Source organism: Mytilus californianus, unplaced genomic scaffold, assembly GCF_021869535.1.
Source record: "Mytilus californianus isolate M0D057914Y unplaced genomic scaffold, xbMytCali1.0.p SCAF_5, whole genome shotgun sequence".
Lineage (NCBI taxonomy): Eukaryota > Metazoa > Mollusca > Bivalvia > Mytilida > Mytilidae > Mytilus > Mytilus californianus.
The window spans coordinates 74,410,159-74,431,987 of record NW_026262701.1 but is presented as its reverse complement, the minus strand read 5'-3'; positions in this window follow the sequence as shown (position 1 = coordinate 74,431,987).

Genomic DNA, 21,829 nt, shown 5'->3' with positions numbered 1-21,829 from the left:
GAATATATGTCCAAGGTGACCACAGGTAACCAAATTAAATGAGTGTTTAATGTGACCAGAGCATCATTGTAACTGGAACAGAGGTAAACATAGTCAATGTGTGTCCAAGGTGAACAGAGGTAACCTAAGTTAATTTATGAACAGCGGTGTAAGGTGACCAGAGGTAACCAACGTTAATATACATGTTTGGTGACCAGAAGTAACCAAAGTGAATGATTGTGTTATGTGACCATTATTGTAAGGTGACCAGAGGTCAATATACTGAATATATGTGTTTGGTGACCAGAAGTAACCGAAGTGAATGATTGTGTTATGTGAGCATTATTGTAAGGTGACCGGAGATCAACATAGTGAATATATGTACAAAGTGACCAGAGGTAACCAAATTAAATGAGTGTGTAATGTGACCAGAGCATCATTGTAACTGGACCAGAGGTTTGCATAGTCAATATGTGTCCAAGGTGATCAGAGGTAACCTAAGTCAATATATGAACAGCGGTGTAAGATGACCAGACGTTACCATAGTAAATATATGTGTTTGGTGACCAGAGGTAACCAAATTAAATGAGTGTGTAATGTGACCAGAGCATCATTGTACGTGGACCAGAGGTAAACATAGTCAATATGTGTCCAGGGTGACCAGTGGTAACCAACGTAAATATATGAACAGCGGTGTAAGGTGACCTGAGGTTACCAACATCAATATATGTGTTTAATGACCAGAAGTAACCAAAGTGAATGATTGTGTTATGTGAGTATTATTGTAAGATGACCAGAGGTCAACATAGTGAATATATGTAGAAGTTGACCAGAGGTAACTTAATTAAATGATTTTGTACTGTGACCAGAGCATCATTGTAACTAGACCAGAGGTAAACATAGTCAATATGTGTCTAAGGTGACCAGAGGTAACCTAAGTCAATATATGACCAGCAGTGTAAGGTGACCAGAGGTAACCATAGTCAATATATGTGTTTGGTGACCAGAAGTAACCAAAGTGAATGATTGTGTTATGTGAGCATTATTGTAAGGTGACCAGAGGTAACCAACATCAATATATGTGTTTGGTGACTAGAAGTAACCAAAGTGAATAATTGTGTTATGTGAGCATTATTGTAAGGTGACCAGAGGTCGCCATAGTGAATATATGTACAAGGTGACCACAGGTAACCAAATTAAATGAGTGTTTAATGTGACCAGAGCATCATTGTAACTGGAACAGAGGTAAACATAGTCAATGTGTGTCCAAGGTGAACAGAGGTAACCTAAGTTAATTTATGAACAGCGGTGTAAGGTGACCAGAGGTAACCAACGTTAATATACATGTTTGGTGACCAGAAGTAACCAAAGTGAATGATTGTGTTATGTGACCATTATTGTAAGGTGACCAGAGGTCAATATACTGAATATATGTGTTTGGTGACCAGAAGTAACCGAAGTGAATGATTGTGTTATGTGAGCATTATTGTAAGGTGACCAGAGATCAACATAGTGAATATATGTACAAAGTGACCAGAGGTAACCAAATTAAATGAGTGTGTAATGTGACCAGAGCATCATTGTAACTGGACCAGAGGTTTGCATAGTCAATATGTGTCCAAGGTGATCAGAGGTAACCTAAGTCAATATATGAACAGCGGTGTAAGATGACCAGACGTTACCATAGTAAATATATGTGTTTGGTGACCAGAGGTAACCAAATTAAATGAGTGTGTAATGTGACCAGAGCATCATTGTACGTGGACCAGAGGTAAACATAGTCAATATGTGTCCAGGGTGACCAGTGGTAACCAACGTAAATATATGAACAGCGGTGTAAGGTGACCTGAGGTTACCAACATCAATATATGTGTTTAATGACCAGAAGTAACCAAAGTGAATGATTGTGTTATGTGAGTATTATTGTAAGATGACCAGAGGTCAACATAGTGAATATATGTAGAAGTTGACCAGAGGTAACTTAATTAAATGATTTTGTACTGTGACCAGAGCATCATTGTAACTGGACCAGATGTTAACATAGTCAATATGTGTCCAAGGTGACCAGAGGTAACCTAAGTCAATATATGAACAGCAGTGTAGGGTGACCAGAGGTAACCATAGTCAATATTGGTCTTGGAACAGAGTTATCGTCCCTTCAATTTCGGTGTCTACGAATATAGTCCCTAGTGTGAACAGTGTGTTTCTTGCTATTTTTCTTATACCCTTTCCACATTTATTTCTTCATGTTTCATGCCTCACATAGCAATTAGGGGAATGAAACTACACTGTAAAAAAATTAGGTCATGGATTTTAGAGTAAAGAAGTGATTTGATCCAAGTAAAAATGGTTAAAAATTAGTATCTCGGAAGCTGTCAAAAGAATTCAAGACCCCTTTAACATAAAATTGTCCATATTTTGAGTTTTCTATAATTTTGCTATAATTTGTCCCAAAAGTAGTACACCATACTGTAAAAATATTATTGAGAAAGCGCAGGTGGGATTTTTTTAATTTCCATTTATTGTCTAAAAGAAATGCACTTCGAAATAACTGTGTTCTCCGGCCTTTAGTTGAAATGACCCGAGGTAACCAACGTCAATATATGTGTTTGATGACCAGAAGTAACCAAAGTGAATGATTGTGTTATGTGAGCATTATTGTAAGGTGACCAGAGGTCAAAATAGTGTATATTTGTACAAGGTGACCACAGGTAACCAAATTATATGAGTGTGTAATGTGACCAGAACATCATTGTAACTAGACCAGAGGTAAACATAGTCAATATGTGTCCAAGGTGACCAGAAGTAACCTAAGTTAATATATGAACAGCGGTGTAGGGTGACCAGAGGTAACTAACGTCAATATATGTGTTCGGTTACCAGAAGTAACCAAAGTGAATGATTGTGTTATGTGAGCATTATTGTAAGGTGACCAGAGGTTACAAACGTCAATATATGTGTTTGGTGATCAGAAGTAACTAAAGTGAATGATTGTGTTATGTGAGCATTATTGTAAGGTGACCACAGGTCAACATAGTGAATATATGTCCAAGGTGACCGGAGGTAACCTAAGTCAATATATATGTTTGGTGACCAGAAGTAACCAAAGTGAATGATTGTGTTATGTGAGCATTATTGTAAGTTGACCAGAGGTCAACATAGTGAATATATGTACAAGGTGACCAGAGTTAACCAAATCAATCGAGTGTGTAATGTGACCAGAGCATCATTTTAACTGGACCAGAGGTAAACATAGTCAATATGTATCCAAGGTGACCAGAAGTAACCTAAGTCAATATAAGAACAGCACTGAATGGTGACCAGAGGTAACCAACGTCACTATATGTGTTCGATGACCAGAAGTAACCAAAGTGAATGATTATGTTATATGAGCATTATTGTAAGGTGACCAGAGGTCAACATAGTGCATATATGTACAAGGTGACCAGCGGTAACCAAATTAATCGAGTGTGTAATATGATCAGAGCATCATTGTAACTGGACCAGAGATAAACATAGTCAATATGTGTCCAAGGTGACCAGAAGTAACCTAAGTTAATATATGAACAGCGGTGTACGGTGACCAGAGGTAACCAACGTCACTATATGTGTTCGGTGACCAGAAGTAACCAAAGTGAATGATTGTGTTATGTGAGCAATATTGTAAGGTGACCAGAGGTTACCAACGTCAATATATGTGTTTGGTGATCAGAAGTAACCAAAGTGAATGATTGTGTTATGTGAGCATTATTGTAAGGTGACCAGAGGTCAACATAGTGAATATATGTTCAAGGTGACCAGAGGTAACCAAATTAATCGAGTGTGTACTATGACCAGAGCATCATTGTAACTGGACTAGAGGTTTACATAGTCAATATGTATTCAAGGTGAACCAGAGGTAACCTAAGTCAATATATGATCAGCGGTGTAAGATGACCAGGGGTAACCATAGTAAATATATGTGTTTGGTGACCAGAAGTAACCAAAGTGAATGATTTTGTTATGTGAGCATTATTGTAAGGTGACCAGAGGTCAACATAGTGAATATATGTGTTTGGTGACAAGAGGTAACCAAATTAAATGAGTGTGTAATGTGACCAGAGCATCGTTGTACGTGGACAAGAGGTAAACATAGTCAATATGTGTCCAGGGTGACCAGAGGTAACCAACGTCAATATATGAACAGCGGTGTAAGGTGACCAGAGGTTACCAACGTCAATATATGTGTTTGGTGACCAGAAGTAACAAAATTTAATGATTGTGTTATGTAAGCATTATTGTAAGGTGACCAGAGGTAAACATAGTGAATATATGTTCAAGGTGACCAGAGGTAACCAAATTAATCGAGTGTGTAATGTGAACAGAGCATCATTGTAACTGGACCAGATGTTAACATAGTCAATATGTGTCCAAGGTGACCAGAGGTAACCTTAGTCAATATATGAACAGCAGTGTAGGATGACCAGAGGTAACCATAGCCAATATTGGTCCAGGGACACAGTTATCGTCCCTTGATTTTCGGTGTCTACGAATATAGTCACAAGTGTGAACAGTGTGTTTCTTGCTATTTTTTTTATACCTTTCCACATTTATTTCTTCATGTTTTATGCCTCACATAGCAAATAGGGGGATGAAACTACACTGTCAAAGAAATTGGGTCATAGATTTTAAAGTAAAGTAGTGATTTGGTCCAACTAAAAATGGTTAAAAATTAGTATCTCGGAAGCTGTCAAAAGAATTCAAGACCCTTTTAACATAAAATTGTCCATATTTTAAGTTTTCTATAATTTTGCTATAATTAGTCCCAAAATTAGTACACCACACTGTAAAAATAATATTGAGAAAGCGCACGTAAGATTTTTTAATTACCATTTATTGTCTAAAAGAAATGCACTTCGAAATAACTGTGTTCTCCGGCCTTTTGTTCAAATGACCTGAGGTAACCAACGTCACTAAAAATGGTTAAAAATTTGTATCTCGGAAGCTGTCAAAGAATTCAAGACCCCTTTAACATAAAATTGTCCATATTTTGAGTTTTCTATAAGTTTGCTATAATTTGTCCCAAAAGTAGTACGCCACACTGTAAAAATATAATTGAGAAAGCGCAGGTGGGATTTTTTTAATTTCCATTTATTGTCTAAAAGAAATGCACTTCGAAATAACTGTGTTCTCCAGCCTAATAGTTGAAATGATCCGAGGTAACCAACGACAATATATGTGTTTGGTGACCAGAAGTAACCAAAGTGAATGATTGTGTTATGTGAGCATTATTGTAAGATGACCAGAGGTCAACATAGTGAATATATGTACTAGGTGACCAGAAGTAACCAAATTAAATGAGTGTGTAATTTGACCAGAGCATCATTGTAACTGGACCAGAGGTAAACATAGTCAATATGTGTCCAGGGTGATGAGAGGTAACCTTGGTCAATATATGAACAGCGGTGTAAGTTGACCAAAGGTAACCAACGTCAATATATGTGTTTGGGGACCAGAAGTAACCAAAGTGAAATTATGTTATGTGAGCATTATTGTAAGGTGACCAGAGGTCAACATAGTGAATATATGTACAAGTTGACCAGAGGTAACCAAATGAAATGAGTGTCTTATATGACCAGAGCGTCATTGTAACTCGACCAGAGGTAAACATGGTCAATATGTATCCAGAGGTAACCTTAGTCAATATATGACCAGTGGTGTTAGGTAACCAGAGGTAACCAGCGTCAATATATGTGTTTAGTGACCAGAAGTAACCAAAGTGAATGACTGTGTTATGTCAGCATTATTGTAAGGTGACCAGAGGTCAACATAGTGAATATATGTTCAAGGTGACCAGAGGTAACCAAATTAAATGAGTGTGTAATGTGACCAGAGCATCACTGTAACTGGATCAGAGGTAAACATAGTCAATATGTCTCCAAAGTGACCAGAGGTAACCTAAGTGAATATATGAACAGCGGTGTAAGGTGACCAGAGGTAACCAACTTCAATATACATGTATGTGTTTGGCGACCAGAAGTATTCAAAGTGAAATTATGTTATGTGAGCATTATTGTAAGGTGACCAGAGGTCAACATAGTGAATATATGTACAAGGTGACCACAGGTAACCAAATTAAATGAGTGTGTAATGTGACCAGAGCATCATTGTAACTGGACCAGATGTAAACATAGTCAATATGTGTCCAAGGTGACCAGAGGAAACCTAAAATTGAGAATGGAAATGGGGAATGTGTCAAAGAGACAACAACCCGACCATAGAACAGACAACAGCAGAAGGTCACCAACAGGTCTTCAATGCAGCGAGAAATTCCCGCACCCGGAGGCGTCCTTCAGCTGGCCCCTAAACAAATATATATACTAGTTCAGTGATAATGAACGCCATACTAAACTCCAAATTGTACACAAGAAACTAAAATTAAAAATAATACAAGACTAACAAAGGCTAGAGGCTCCTGACTTGGGACAGGCTCAAAAATGCGGCGGGGTTAAACATGTTTATGAGATCTCAACCCTCCCCCTATACCTCTAGCCAATGTAGAAAAGTAAACGCATAACAATACGCACATTAAAATTCAGTTCAAGAGAAGTCCGAGTCTGATGTCAGAAGATGTAATCAAAGAAAATAAACAAAATGACAATAATACATAAATAACAACAGACTATAGCTACTAGCAGTTCACTGACATGCCAGCTCCAGACTTTAATTAAACTGATTGAAAGATTATGTCTTCATCATATGAATATCAGGCACAATCCTTCCCGTTTAGGGTTTAGTATCATACCATCATAACATATATGAGAAGAACATAACCCGTATCATACCAACAACTGGTTTTTAAATAAATGTGTTTAGTGCCGATGCAAAGACCCTATAAGTGAATCAATATTAACGCCAAAATATGCAATCTTTAATGACCTGACAACAGTATCGTAACTATATCCCATCTTAATAAGTCTATTTAAAGGTTTTTTTTAGCTTCAGAGGTGAATACTGACATTTTTGTGCTTTATAAAGAATATTTCCATAAAAAATTGGATGTGAAATACCTGAACGTATAAGAAGTCTGCATGTTTAGCTATATTTACGAATGATGTCCTTATACCGATGATAAAATTTAGTAAATGTTTTGACTAGTTTGTGATATCGAAAACCCTGGTGTAATAATTTTTCAGTAATACATAAATTTCTCTCGTTAAAATCGAAAACATTGTTACATACACGAGCGAATCGTACAAGTTGAGATATATAAACACCGTAAGATGGTGACAAGGGAACGTCACCATCTAAAAATGGATAATTAACGATAGGAAATGAAAAATCATCTCTTTTATCATATATTTTAGTATTAAGCTTTCCGTTAATGATATAGATATCAAGATCGAGGAAAGGGCAGTGGTCATTGTTAGTATTAGCTTTATTTAAAGTAAGTTCAACAGGATAAATTTCTTTAGTATACATACTGAAGTCGTCATTATTGAGAGCCAAAATATCATCCAAATATCTAAAAGTATTATTAATTTTGTGTATCAGATGTTGTTTCGATGGGTCTTTGCTGATTTTTGTCATAAATTGTAACTCATAGCAATACACAAAAAGGTCCGCAATAAGTGGTGCACAGTATATGAACAGCAGTTTAAGTTCACCAGAGGTGACCAATGTCAATATATGTGTTTGGCGACCAGAAGTAACCAAAAAATGAAATTATGTTATGTGAGCATTATTGTAAGGTATCCAGAGGTCAATATAATTAATATATGTACAAGGTGACCAGAGGTAACCAAAAAAAATGATTGTGTAAAATGTGACCAGAGCGTCTATGTAACTGGTCCATGGGCAAACATAGTCAATATGTGTCTAGGGTGACCAGAGGTAACCTAAGTCAATACATGAACAGCAGTGTAAGGTGACCAGAGATTACCAACGTCGATATATGTGTTTGGTGACCAGAAGTAACAAAATTGAATGATTGTGTAATTTGAGCATTATTGTAAGGTGACCAGAGGTTACCAACGTCAATATATGTGTTTCGTGATCAGAAGTAACCAAAGTGAATGATTGTGTTATGTGAGCATTATTGTAAGGTGACCACAGGGTAAAATAGTGAATATATGTCCAAGGTGACCAAAGGTTACCTAAGTCAGTATATGAAAAGCAGTGCGAAGTGACCAGAGTTAACAATAGTCAATATATGTGTTTGGTGACCAGAAGTAACCAAATTGAATGATTGTGTTATGTGAGCATTTTTGTAAGGTGACCAGAGGTCAACATCGTGAATATATGTACAAGGTGACCACAGGTAACCAAATTAAATGAGTGTGTAATGTGACCAGAGCATCATTGTAACTGGACCAGAGGTAAACATAATCAATATGTGTCCAAGGTGACCAGAAGTAACCTAAGTCAATATATAAACAGCGGTGTAGGGTGACCAGAGGTAACCAACGTCAATATATGTGTTCGTTGACCAGAAGTAACCACAGTGAATGATTGTGTTATGTGAGCATTATTGTAAGGTGACCAGAGGTAACTAACGTTAATATATGTGTTTGGTGGTCAGAAGTAACCAAAGTGAATGATTGTGTTATGTGAGCATTATTGTAAGGTGACCACAGGGCAACATAGTAAATATATGTCCAAGGTGACCAGAGGTAACCTAAGTCAATATATGAACAGCAGTGTGAGGTGACAAGAGGTGACCATAGTCAATATATGTGTTTGGTTACCAGAAGTAACCAAAATGAATGATTGTGTTATGTGAGCATTATTGTAAGTTGACCAGAGGTAACCATCGTCAATATATGTTTTTGGTGATCAGAAGTAACCAGAGTGAATGATTGTGTTATGTAAGTATTATTAAAAAGTGACCAGAGGTCAACACAGTGAATACATGTACAAGGTAACCAGAGGTAACCAAATTAAATGAGTGTGTAATTTGACCAGAGCATCATTGTAACTGGACCAGAGGTAAACATAGTCAATATGTGTCCAAGGTGACCAGAGGTAACCTAAATCAATATATGAACAGCGGTGTAAGTTGACCAGAGGTAAGCAACGTCAATATATGTGTTTGGTGACCAGAAGTAATCAAAGTGAAATTATGTTATGTGAGCATTATTGTAAGGTGACCAGAGGTCAACAAAATTAATATATGTATAAGGTGACCAGAGGTAACCAAATGAAATGAGTGTGTAATGTGACCAGAGCGTCATTGTAACTGGTCCAGAGGTAAACATAGTCAACATGTGTCTAGGGTCACCAGAGGTAACCTAAGTCAATATATGAACAGCGGTGTTAGGTGACCAGAGGTAACCAACGTCAATACATGTGTTTGGTGACCAGAAGTAACTAAAGTGAATGATTGTGTTATGTGAGCATTATTATAAGGTGACCAGAGGTCAACACAGTGAATATATGTACAAGGTGACCAGAGATAACCAAATTAAATGAGTGTGTAATGTGACCAGAGCATCATTGTAACTGGTCCAGAGGTAAACATAGTCAATATGTGTCCAAGCTGACCAGAGGTAACCTAAGTCAATATATGAACAGCGGTGTGGAGTGACCAGAGGTAACCAACGTCAATATATGTGTTTTATGACTAGAAGTAACCAAAGTGAATGATTGTGTTATGTGAGCATTATTGTGAGATGACCAGAGGTCAATATAGTGAATATATGTAGAAGTTGACCACAGGTAACTCAGTAAAATGAGTTTGCACCGTGACCAGAGCATCATTGTAACTGGACCAGAGGTTAACATAGTCAATATGTGTCAAATGTGATCAGAGGTAACCTTAGTCAACATATGAACAGCGGTGTAGGGTGACCAGAGGTAACCATAGTCAATATTGGTCCGGGAACACAGCTATCGTCCCATGATTTTCGGTGTCTACGAATACAGTCCCTAGTGTGAACAGTGTTTTTCTTGCTTTTTTTTTTAATACCCTTTCCACATTCATTTCTTCATGTTTTATGCCTCACATAGCAAGTAATGGGATAAAACTACACTATTAAAAAATTTGGGTCATGGATTTTAAAGTAAAGTTATAGTGATTTGGTCCAACTAAAAATGCTTAAAAATTAGTATCTCGGAAGCTGTCAAAGAATTCAAGACCCCTTTAACATAAAATTGTCCATATTTTGAGTTTTCTATAAGTTTGCTATAACTTGTCCAAAAAGTAGTACACCACACTGTAAAAATATAATTGAGAAAGCGCAGGTGGGATTTTTTTAGTGTCCATTTATTGTCTAAAAGAAATGCACTTCGAAATAACTGTGTTCTCTGGCCTATTAGTTGAAATGTCCCGAGGTAACCAACGTCAATATATGTGTTTGGTGACCAGAAGTAACCAAAGTGAATGATTTTGTTATGTGAGCATTATTGTAAGATGACCAGAGGTCAACATAATGAATATATGTACTAGCACTACAAACTGCTCCAGTCTGAAAAGACCAGTTTTTGTGCTCGACCAGTAAAGTCGAGCACACATTTTACTCGACTAGTTTCGTTATTGTCTCGACAGTACTTAACTGTACTTAATTGTTCTCGACTAGGTCTCGACTTTACTTAATTAGTCTGATTCAGTACTTGATGATCTTGGTGTAGTCTGAAATGGTCTCGACCAAGGCTCGATCAGTCTAGACCTGTCTCAACCAGTCTCGACCTGTCTGGACTAGTCTGGACCTTCAAATTTAGTCTTCACTGGTGTAAATCAGCTCATCTAACTAAATTATATATAGATCTTACAAAATACCAGTCTATTTGGTAGTTTGATTCATTGCTGTGAAATGAAAGAATTTAATTAATAGGTAAAAAAAAAGATTGAATTCAGTTAGGCATCTTTAATTTTTTTTATAACTTTTTCAAATCAACTTGGATTTTCATCAAACTATACAGCTACCTTAGTAATATATTGATCTTACTGAATCACAGGTTGTTATGTAGTTTGGTGTATTACTGTCAAATTTAAGAATTAAATTAATCTAGGTAAAAAAGCTAAAATTTGCAGTTAGGACTATATTCAGATAGTACACTTTAATTCTTTTAATAACTTTTTCAAATCAACCTGGATTTTCATCAAACTATACAGCTATCTTAGCAATATATTGATCTTACTTAATCCCTGTTCATTATGTAGTTTGATGTATTACTGTCAAATTTAAGATTTAAATTAATCTAGGTAAAAAAAGTTAGGATTTGCAGTTTGGACAAAATTCAGACAGTACACTTAAATTTTTTTTATAACTTTTTCAAATCAACTTGGATTTTCATCAAACTATACAGCTACCTTGGAAATATATTGATCTTACTGAATCACAGGTCGTTATGTAGTTTGGTGTATTGCTGTCAAATTTAAGAATTAAATTAATCTAGGTAAAAAATCTAGAATTTGCAGTTAGGACTATATTCAGATAGTACACTTTAATTCTTTTAATAACTTTTTCAAATCAACCTGGATTTTCATCAAACTATACAACTATTTCAGTAATATAATGATCTTACTGAATCCCAGGTTGTTATGTAGTTTGGTGTATTGCTGTTAAATTTAAGATTCAAATTAACCTAGGTAAAAAAAGCTAGGATTTGCAATTTTGGACAAAAGTCAGATAGTACACTTTAATTGTTTTTATAACTTTTTCAAATCAACTTGGATTTTCATCAAACTATACAGCTACCTTAGTAATATATTGATCTTACTAAATCCAAGGTTGTTATGTAGTTTGGTGTATTGCTGTAAATTAAAGATTCAAATTAACCTAGGTAAAAAAAAGCTAGGATTTGCAATTTCGGACAAAATTCAGATAGTACACTTTAATTTTTTTTATAACTTTTTCAAATCAACTTGAATTTTCATCAAACTATACAGCTATCTTAATAATATATTGATCTTACTGAATCATAGGTCATTATGTAGTTTGGTGTATTACTGTCAAATTTAAGAATTAAATTAATCTAGGTAAAAAAGCTAAAATTTGCAGTTAGTACTATATTCAGATAGTACACTTTAATTCTTTTAATAACTTTTTCAAATCAACCTGGATTTTCATCAAACTATACAACTATCTTAGTAATATATTGATCTTACTGAATCCCATGTTGCTATGTAGTTTAATTATTGCTGTTAAATTTTAGATTCAAATTAACCTAGGTAAAAAAAGCTAGGATTTGCAATTTTGGACAAAATTCAGATAGTACACTTTAATTTTTTTTATAACTTTTTCAAATCAACTTGGATTTTCATCAAACTATACAGCTACCTTAGTAATATATTGATCTTACTGAATCACAGGTTGTTATGTAGTTTGGTGTATTACTGTCAAATTTAAGAATTAAATTAATCTAGGTAAAAAAGCTAAAATTTGCAGTTAGGACTATATTCAGATAGTACACTTTAATTCTTTTAATAACTTTTTCAAATCAACCTGGATTTTCATCAAACTATACAACTATCTTAGTAATATATTGATCTTACTTAATCCAAGGTTGTTATGTAGTTTGGTGTATTGCTGTAAATTAAAGATTCAAATTAACCTAGGTAAAAAAAAAGCTAGGATTTGCAATTTTGGACAAAATTCAGATAGTACACTTTATTTTTTTTTATAACTTTTGCAAATCAACTTGGATTTTCATCAACCTATACAGCTATCTTAGTAATATATTGATCTTACTGAATCATAGGTCATTATGTAGTTTGGTGTATTGCTGTCAAATTTAAGGATTAAATTAATCTAGGTAAAAAAGCTAGAATTTGGAGTTAGGACTATATTCAGACAGTACAATTTAATTCTTTAAAAACTTTTTCAAATCAACTTGGATTTTCATCAAACTATACAACTATTTCAGTAATATAATGATCTTACTGAATCCCAGGTTGTTATGTAGTTTGGTGTATTGCTGTTAAATTTAAGATTCAAATTAACCTAGGTAAAAAAAGCTAGGATTTGCAATTTTGGACAAAATTCAGATAGTACACTTTAATTTTTTTTATAACTTTTTCAAATCAACTTGGATTTTCATCAAACTATACAGCTACCTTAGTAATATATTGATCTTACTGAATCACAGGTTGTTATGTAGTTTGGTGTATTGCTGTCAAATTTAAGAATTAAATTAATCTAGGTAAAAAAGCTAAAATTTGCAGTTAGGACTATATTCAGATAGTACACTTTAATTCTTTTAATAACTTTTTCAAATCAATTGGATTTTCATCAAACTATTCAACTATCTTAGTAACATATTGATCTTACTGAATCCCATGTTGCTATGTAGTTTGGTTATTGCTGTTAAATTTTAGATTCAAATTAATCTAGGTAAAAAAAGCAAGGATTTGCAATTTTGGACAAAATTCAGATAGTACACTTTAATTTTTTTTATAACTTTTTCAAATCAACTTGGATTTTCATCAAACTATACAGCTACCTTAGTAATATATTGATCTTACTGAATCACAGGTTGTTATGTAGTTTGGTGTATTACTGTCAAATTTAAGAATTAAATTAATCTAGGTAAAAAAACTAAAATTTGCAGTTAGGACTATATTCAGATAGTACACTTTAATTCTTTTAATAACTTTTTCAAATCAACCTGGATTTTCATCAAACTATACAACTATCTTAGTAATATATTGATCTTACTTAATCCAAGGTTGTTATGTAGTTTGGTGTATTGCTGTAAATTAAAGATTCAAATTAACCTAGGTAAAAAAAGCTAGGATTTGCAATTTTGGACAAAATTCAGATAGTACACTTTAATTTTTTTTATACCTTTTTCAAATCAACTTGGATTTTCATCAAACTATACAGCTACCTTAGTAATATATTGATCTTACTAAATCCAAGGTTGTTATGTAGTTTGGTGTATTGCTGTAAATTAAAAATTCAAATTAACCTAGGTATAAAAAAGCTAGGATTTGCAATTTCGGACAAAATTCAGATAGTACACTTTAATTTTTTATAACTTTTTCAAATCAACTTGAATTTTCATCAAACTATACAGCTATCTTAATAATATATTGATCTTACTGAATCATAGGTCATTATGTAGTTTGGTGTATTACTGTCAAATTTAAGAATTAAATTAATCTAGGTAAAAAAGCTAAAATTTGCAGTTAGGACTATATTCAGATAGTACACTTTAATTCTTTTAATAACTTTTTCAAATCAATAGGATTTTCATCAAACTATACAACTATCTTAGTAATATATTGATCTTACTGAATCCCAGGTTGCTATGTAGTTTGGTTATTGCTGTTAAATTTTAGATTCAAATTAACCTAGGTAAAAAAAGCTAGGATTTGCAATTTTGGACAAAATTCAGATAGTACACTTTAATTTTTTTTATAACTTTTTCAAATCAACTTGGATTTTCATCAAACTATACAGCTACCTTAGTAATATATTGATCTTACTGAATCACAGGTTGTTATGTAGTTTGGTGTATTACTGTCAAATTTAAGAATTAAATTAATCTAGGTAAAAAAGCTAAAATTTGCAGTTAGGACTATATTCAGATAGTACACTTTAATTCTTTTAATAACTTTTTCAAATCAACCTGGATTTTCATCAAACTATACAACTATCTTAGTAATATGTTGATCTTACTTAATCCAAGGTTGTTATGTAGTTTGGTGTATTGCTGTAAATTAAAGATTCAAATTAACCTAGGTAAAAAAAAAGCTAGGATTTGCAATTTTGGACAAAATTCAGATAGTACACTTTAATTTTTTTTATAACTTTTGCAAATCAACTTGGATTTTCATCAAACTATACAGCTATCTTAGTAATATATTGATCTTACTGAATCATAGGTCATTATGTAGTTTGGTGTATTGCTGTCAAATTTAAGGATTAAATTAATCTAGGTAAAAAAGCTAGAATTTGGAGTTAGGACTATATTCAGACAGTACAATTTAATTCTTTAAAACTTTTTCAAATCAACTTGGATTTTCATCAAACTATACAACTATTTCAGTAATATAATGATCTTACTGAATCCCAGGTTGTTATGTAGTTTGGTGTATTGCTGTTAAATTTAAGATTCAAATTAACCTAGGTAAAAAAAGCTAGGATTTGCAATTTTGGACAAAATTCAGATAGTACACTTTAATTTTTTTTATAACTTTTTCAAATCAACTTGGATTTTCATCAAACTATACAGCTACCTTAGTAATATATTGATCTTACTGAATCACAGGTTGTTATGTAGTTTGGTGTATTGCTGTCAAATTTAAGAATTAAATTAATCTAGGTAAAAAAGCTAAAATTTGCAGTTAGGACTATATTCAGATAGTACACTTTAATTCTTTTAATAACTTTTTCAAATCAATTGGATTTTCATCAAACTATACAACTATCTTAGTAACATATTGATCTTATTGAATCCCATGTTGCTATGTAGTTTGGTTATTGTTGTTAAATTTTAGATTCAAATTAATCTAGGTAAAAAAGCAAGGATTTGCAATTTTGGACAAAATTCAGATAGTACACTTTATTTTTTTTTATAACTTTTTCAAATCAACTTGTTTTTTCATCAAACTATACAGCTATCTTAGTAATATATTGATCTTACTGAAACCCAGGTCATTGTGTGGATTGGTGTATTGCTGTCAAATTTAAGAATTTAATTAATCTAGATAAAAAAAGCTAGGATATTTGAAATATATCTTTTATTATAATTTGGGATAAAGTATATATGATATAGTTATATAATTTCTTAAATGTTTTATCCCTTTTTTATATATTTAATATGAATATATCAAAAAGGGATCAAACTTTAAAGAAATTGTTAAAATATTTCTTCTGATTAGTGGTGATGTATAAAGCAATACCTCCTGCTTGGGGAAACTTATTAAAAAGATCACACCTACCAGAGAGTTTTAAATTCTAAATAACATTCATTCAAAATTGCAACATCCTGTTAAACTTAAATCGCAGAGTTTTTTTTAATTCACTAGAAAAGTAATACACGAGTTTAAGAAAAGTAGGGCTTTCGTTTTACCTGTAAAACTCACTTAATTAAACCATATTAAAGTGGTTCTTGTATGCCATGTCTTTAAATTTGACAAAAATTATTTTTAGATGTGATTAAAATACATTTTTACTGTAACTTTGGAACACATTTCCTTTTTTAAAAGGTTATCAAGGATTGTTATCAATATATGTGTTTGGTGACCAGAAGTAACCAAAGTGAATAATTGTGTAATGTTTGCATTATTGTAAGGTGACCAGAGGTCAACATAGTGAATATATGTACAAGGTGACCAGAGGTAACCAAATTGATCGAATGTGTAATGTGACCAGAGCATCATTGTAACTGGACCAGATGTAAACATAGTCAATATGTGTCCAGGTTGACCAGAGCTTTAAGGGGACAAGAGGTTACCAACGTCAATATATGTGTTTGGTGACCAGAAGTAACAAAATTGAATGATTGTTCTATGTGAGCATTTTTGTAAGGTGACCAGAGGTCAACATAGTGAATATATGTACATGGTGACCAAAGGTAACCAAATCAAATGAGTGTGTAATGTGACCAGAGCATCATTGTAACTGGACCAGAGGTAAACATAGTCAATATGTTTTCTACGTGACCAGAGGTAACCGAAGTTAAAATATGAACAGCGGTGTAAGGTGACCAGAGGTAACCCACGTCAATATATAGGTTTGGTGACCAGAAGTAACCAAAGTGAGTGATTGTGTTATGTGAGCATTATTGTAAGGTGACTAGAGGTCAACTAAGTGAATATATGTACAAGGTGACCAGAGGTAACCAAACTTCTCGAGTGTGTAATGTGACCAGAGCATCATTGTAACCGGACCAGAGGTAAACATAGTCAATATGTGTCCAGCGTCATCAGAGATAACCTAAGTCAATATATGTACAGCGGTGTAAGGTGACAAGAGGTAACCAACGTCATTATATGTGTTTGGTGACAAGAAGTAACCAAAATGAATGATTATGTTATGTGAGCATTATTGTAAAGTGAACAGAGGTCAATATAGTGAATACATGTACAAGGTGACCAGAGGTAACTAAATGAAATGAGTGTGTAATGTGACCAGAGCATCATTGTAACTGGACCAGAGGTAAACATGGTCAATATGTAACCAAGGTGACCAGTTGTAACCTAAGTCAAGATATGAACAGCGGTGTAAGGTGACCAGAGGTAACCAACGTCAATATATGTGTTTGGCGACCAGAAATAACCAAAGTGAAATTATGTTATGTGAGCATTATTGTAAGGTGACCAGAGGTCAACATAGTGAATATATGTACATGGTGCCCAGATGTAACCAAATCAAATTAGTGTGTAATGTGACCAGAGTGTTATTGCAACTCGACCAGAGGTAAACATAGTCAATATGTGTCCAGGGTGACCAGATGTAACCTAGATCAATATATGAACAGCGGTTTAAGGGGATTAGAGGTAACCAACGTCAATATATGTGTTTGGTGACCAGAGGTGACCAAAGTGAATGATTGTGTTATGTGAGCATTATTGTAAGGTGACAAGAAGTCAATATAGTGAATATATGTACAAGGTGACCAGAGGTAACTTAATTAAATCAGTTTGTACTGTGACCAGAGCATCATTGTAACTGGACCAGAGGTAAACATAGTCAATATGTAACCAAGGTGACCAGTTGTAACCTAAGTCAAGATATGAACAGCGGTGTAAGGTGACCAGAGGTAACCAACGTCAATATATGTGTTTGGCGACCAGAAATAACCAAAGTGAAATTATGTTATGTGAGCATTTTTGTAAGGTGACCAGAGGTCAACATAGTGAATATATGTACATGGTGCCCAGATGTAACCAAATCAAATTAGTGTGTAATGTGACCAGAGTGTTATTGCAACTCGACCAGAGGTAAACATAGTCAATATGTGTCCAGGGTGACCAGATGTAACCTAGATCAATATATGAACAGCGGTTTAAGGGGATTAGAGGTAACCAACGTCAATATATGTGTTTGGTGACCAGAGGTGACCAAAGTGAATGATTGTGTTATGTGAGCATTATTGTAAGGTGACAAGAAGTCAATATAGTGAATATATGTACAAGGTGACCAGAGGTAACTTAATTAAATGAGTTTGTACTGTGACCAGAGCATCATTGTAACTGGACCTGAGGTTAACATAGTCAATATGAGCCCAAGGTGACCAGAGGTAACCTAAGTCAATATATGAACAGCGGTGTAAGGTGACCAGAGGTAACCATAGTCAATATTGGTCCGGGAACACAGTTATCGTCCCTTGATTTTCGTTGTCTACAAATATAGTCCCGTGTGAACAGTGTGTTTCTTGCTATTTTTTTAATACCCTTTCCACATTTATTTTCTTCATGTTTTATGCCTCACATAGCAAGTACGGGAATGAAACTACACTTAAAAAATTTGGGTCATGGATTTTAAAGTAAAATAGTGATTTGGTCCAATTAAAAATGATTAAACATTAGTATCTCGGAAGCTGTCAAAAGAATTCAAGACTCCTTTAACATACAATTGTCCATATTTTGAGTTTTCTGTAGTTTTGCTATAATTTGTCCCAAAAGTAGTACATCACACTGTAAAAATATAAACGAGAAAGTGCAGGTGGGATTTTAATTTCCATGTATTGTCTAAAAGAAATGCACTTCGAAATAACTGTGTTCTCCGGCCTATTAGTTGAAATGATCCAAGGTAACGAACGTCAATATATGTGTTTGGCGACCAGAAGTAACTAGAGTGAATGATTGTGTTATGTGAGCATTATTATAAGGTGAGCAGAGGTCAACATAGTGAATATATGTACAAGGTGACCAGAGGTAACCAAATAAAATGAATGTGTAATTTAACCAGAGCATCATTGTACACATCAATAATCATTTCAACTGGGTGTATGTAAGTTGCATTGGTTTGTACTAAAGGTACAGTTGATGTGTACATCAGGTAGATAAAGCCTGTCGAAAGTTTTGATGTTAATACACATCAATAATCATCAAAGTTAGGTGAATGTAGATTGAATTAAACTGTATTTGAGGTACAGTTGATGTGTACCTCAGGTAGACAAAGCCTGTCCAAAGTTTTGATAGTAATACACATTAATATTCATCAGATTTGTGTGTATGTAAGTTGAATTGGTCTGTACTTGAGGTACAGTTGATGCGTACCTGAGGTACATTAAGCCTGTTGAAAGTTTTGATGGAAATACACATGAATACTCATCAGAGTTGGGTGTATGTAATTTGCATTGGTCTGTACTTGAAATACAGTTGATGCGTACCTCAGGTAGACAAAGCCTGTCGAAAGTTTTGATGGTAATACACATCAACATTCATAAAAGTTGGGTGTATGTAATTTGAATTGGTCTGCACTTCAGGTACAGTTGATGTGTACCTGAAGTAAACAAAGCTTTCGAAAGTTTTTATGGTAATACACATCAATATTCATCAAAGTGAGGTGTATGCAGGTTATATTGGTCTGTATTAGAGGTACAGTTGATGTGTACCTCAGGTAGACAAAGCCTGTCGAAAGTGTTGACGGTAATACACATCGATAGTCATCAGAGTTGGGTGTATGTAAGTTGTATTGGTCTGTACTTGAGGTACAGTTGATGCGAACCTGAAGTAAACAAAGCCTGTTGAATGTTTTGATGGTAATACACATCATTTACATCAGAGTTGGACATATGTAGATTGAGTAGGTCTGTACCTGAGGTACAGTTGATTTGTACTTCAAGTAGACAAAGCTTTCGAAAGTTTTGATGGTAATACACATCAATAATCATCAAATTTAGGTGTATGTAGATTGAATTGGACTGTATTTGAGGTACAGTTGATGTGTACCTCAGGTAGACAAAGCATATCGAAAGTTTTGATAGTAATACACATCAATATTCATCAGATTTTGGTGTATGTAAGTTGAATTTGTCTGTACTTGAGGTACAGTTGATGCATACCTGAAGAACACTAAGCCTGTTGAAAGTTTTGATGGAAATACACATCAAAACTCATCAGAGTTGGGTGTATGTAATTTGCATTGGTCTGTACTTGAAATACAGTTGATGCGTACCTCAGGTAGACAAACCCTGTCAAAAGTTTTGATGGTAATACACATCAACATTCATCAAAGTGGGGTGTATGTAATTTGAATTGGTCTGCATTTCAGGTACAGTTGATGTGTACCTGAAGTAAACAAAGCTTTCGAAAGTTTTTATGGTAATACACATCAATATTCATCAAAGTGAGGTGTATGCAGGTTATATTGGTCTGTATTAAAGGTACAGTTGATGTGTACCTCAGGTAGACAAAGCCTGTCGAAAGTGTTGACGGTAGTACACATCAATAGTCATCAAAGTTATATGTATGTAAGTTGCATTGGTCTGCACTTGAGGGACATTGGATGCGTATCTCAGGTAGGCAAAGCCTGTCGAAAGTTTTGATGGTAATACACATCAATATTCATCAGAGTTGGGTGTATGTAAGTTGTATTGGTCTGTACTTGAGGTACAGTTGATGCGTACCTGAAGTACACAAAGCCTGTTGAATGTTTTGATGGTAATACACATCATTTACATCAGAGTTGGACATATGTAGATTGAGTAGGTCTGTACTTGAGGTACAGTTGATTTGTACTTCAAGTAGACAAAGTTTTCGAAAGTTTTGATGGTAATACACATCAATAATCATCAAAGTTAGGTGTATGTAGATTGAATTGGACTGTACTTGAGATACAGTTTATGTGTACCTGAGGTAGAAAAAGCCTGTTGAATGGTTTGATGGTAATACACATCACCTACATCAGAGTTGGGTGTATGTAGATTAAGTAGGTCTGTACTTGAGTTACAGTTGATTTGTATTTCAAGAAGACTAAGCTTTCTAAAGTTTTGATGGTGATACACATAAATATTCATCAGAGTTGGGTGCATGTAAGTTGCATTTGTCTGTACTTGAGATACAGTTGATGTGTACCTCAGGTAGACAAAGCCTGTCGAAAGTTTTGATGGTAATACACATCAATATCCATCAGAGTTGGGTGTATATCAGTTGCATCGGTCTGTACTTGAGGTATATGAGATGTGTACCTCAGGTAGACAAAGCTTGTCAAAAGTTTTGATGGTAATACACATCGCTATTCATCAGAGTTAGGTGTATGTAGATTTAATTGATCTGTACTTCAGGTACAGTTGATTTGGAACCTCCAGTAGACAAAGGCTGTCAAAAGTTTTGATGGTAATACACATCAGTATTCATCAGAGTTGGGTGTATATAAGTTGCATCGGTCTGTACTTGAGACATATTAGATGTGTACCTCAAGTAGATAAACCCTGTCAAAAGTTTTGATGGTAATGTACATCAATATTCATCAGTGTTGGGTGAATGTAAGTTGAATTGGTCTGTACTTGAGGTACAGTTGATGCGTACCTGAAGTACACTTAGCCTGTTGAAAGTTTTGATGGAAATACACATCAATACTCATCAGAGTTGGGTGTATGTAATTTGCATTGGTCTGTACTTGAAATACAGTTGATGCGTACCTCAGGTAGACAAACCCTGTCAAAAGTTTTTATGGTAATACACATCAACATTCATCAAAGTTGGGTGTATGTAATTTGAATTTGTCTGCACTTCAGGTACAGTTGATGTGTACCTGAAGTAAACAAAGCTTTCGAAAGTTTTTATGGTAATACACATCAAGATTCATCAAAGTGAGGTGTATGCAGGTTATATTGGTCTGTATTAGAGGTACAGTTGATGTGTACCTCAGGTAGACAATGCCTGTCGAAAGTGTTGACGGTAGTACAAATCAATAGTCATCAAAGTGATATGTATGTAAGTTGCATTGGTCTGCACTTGAGGGACATTGGA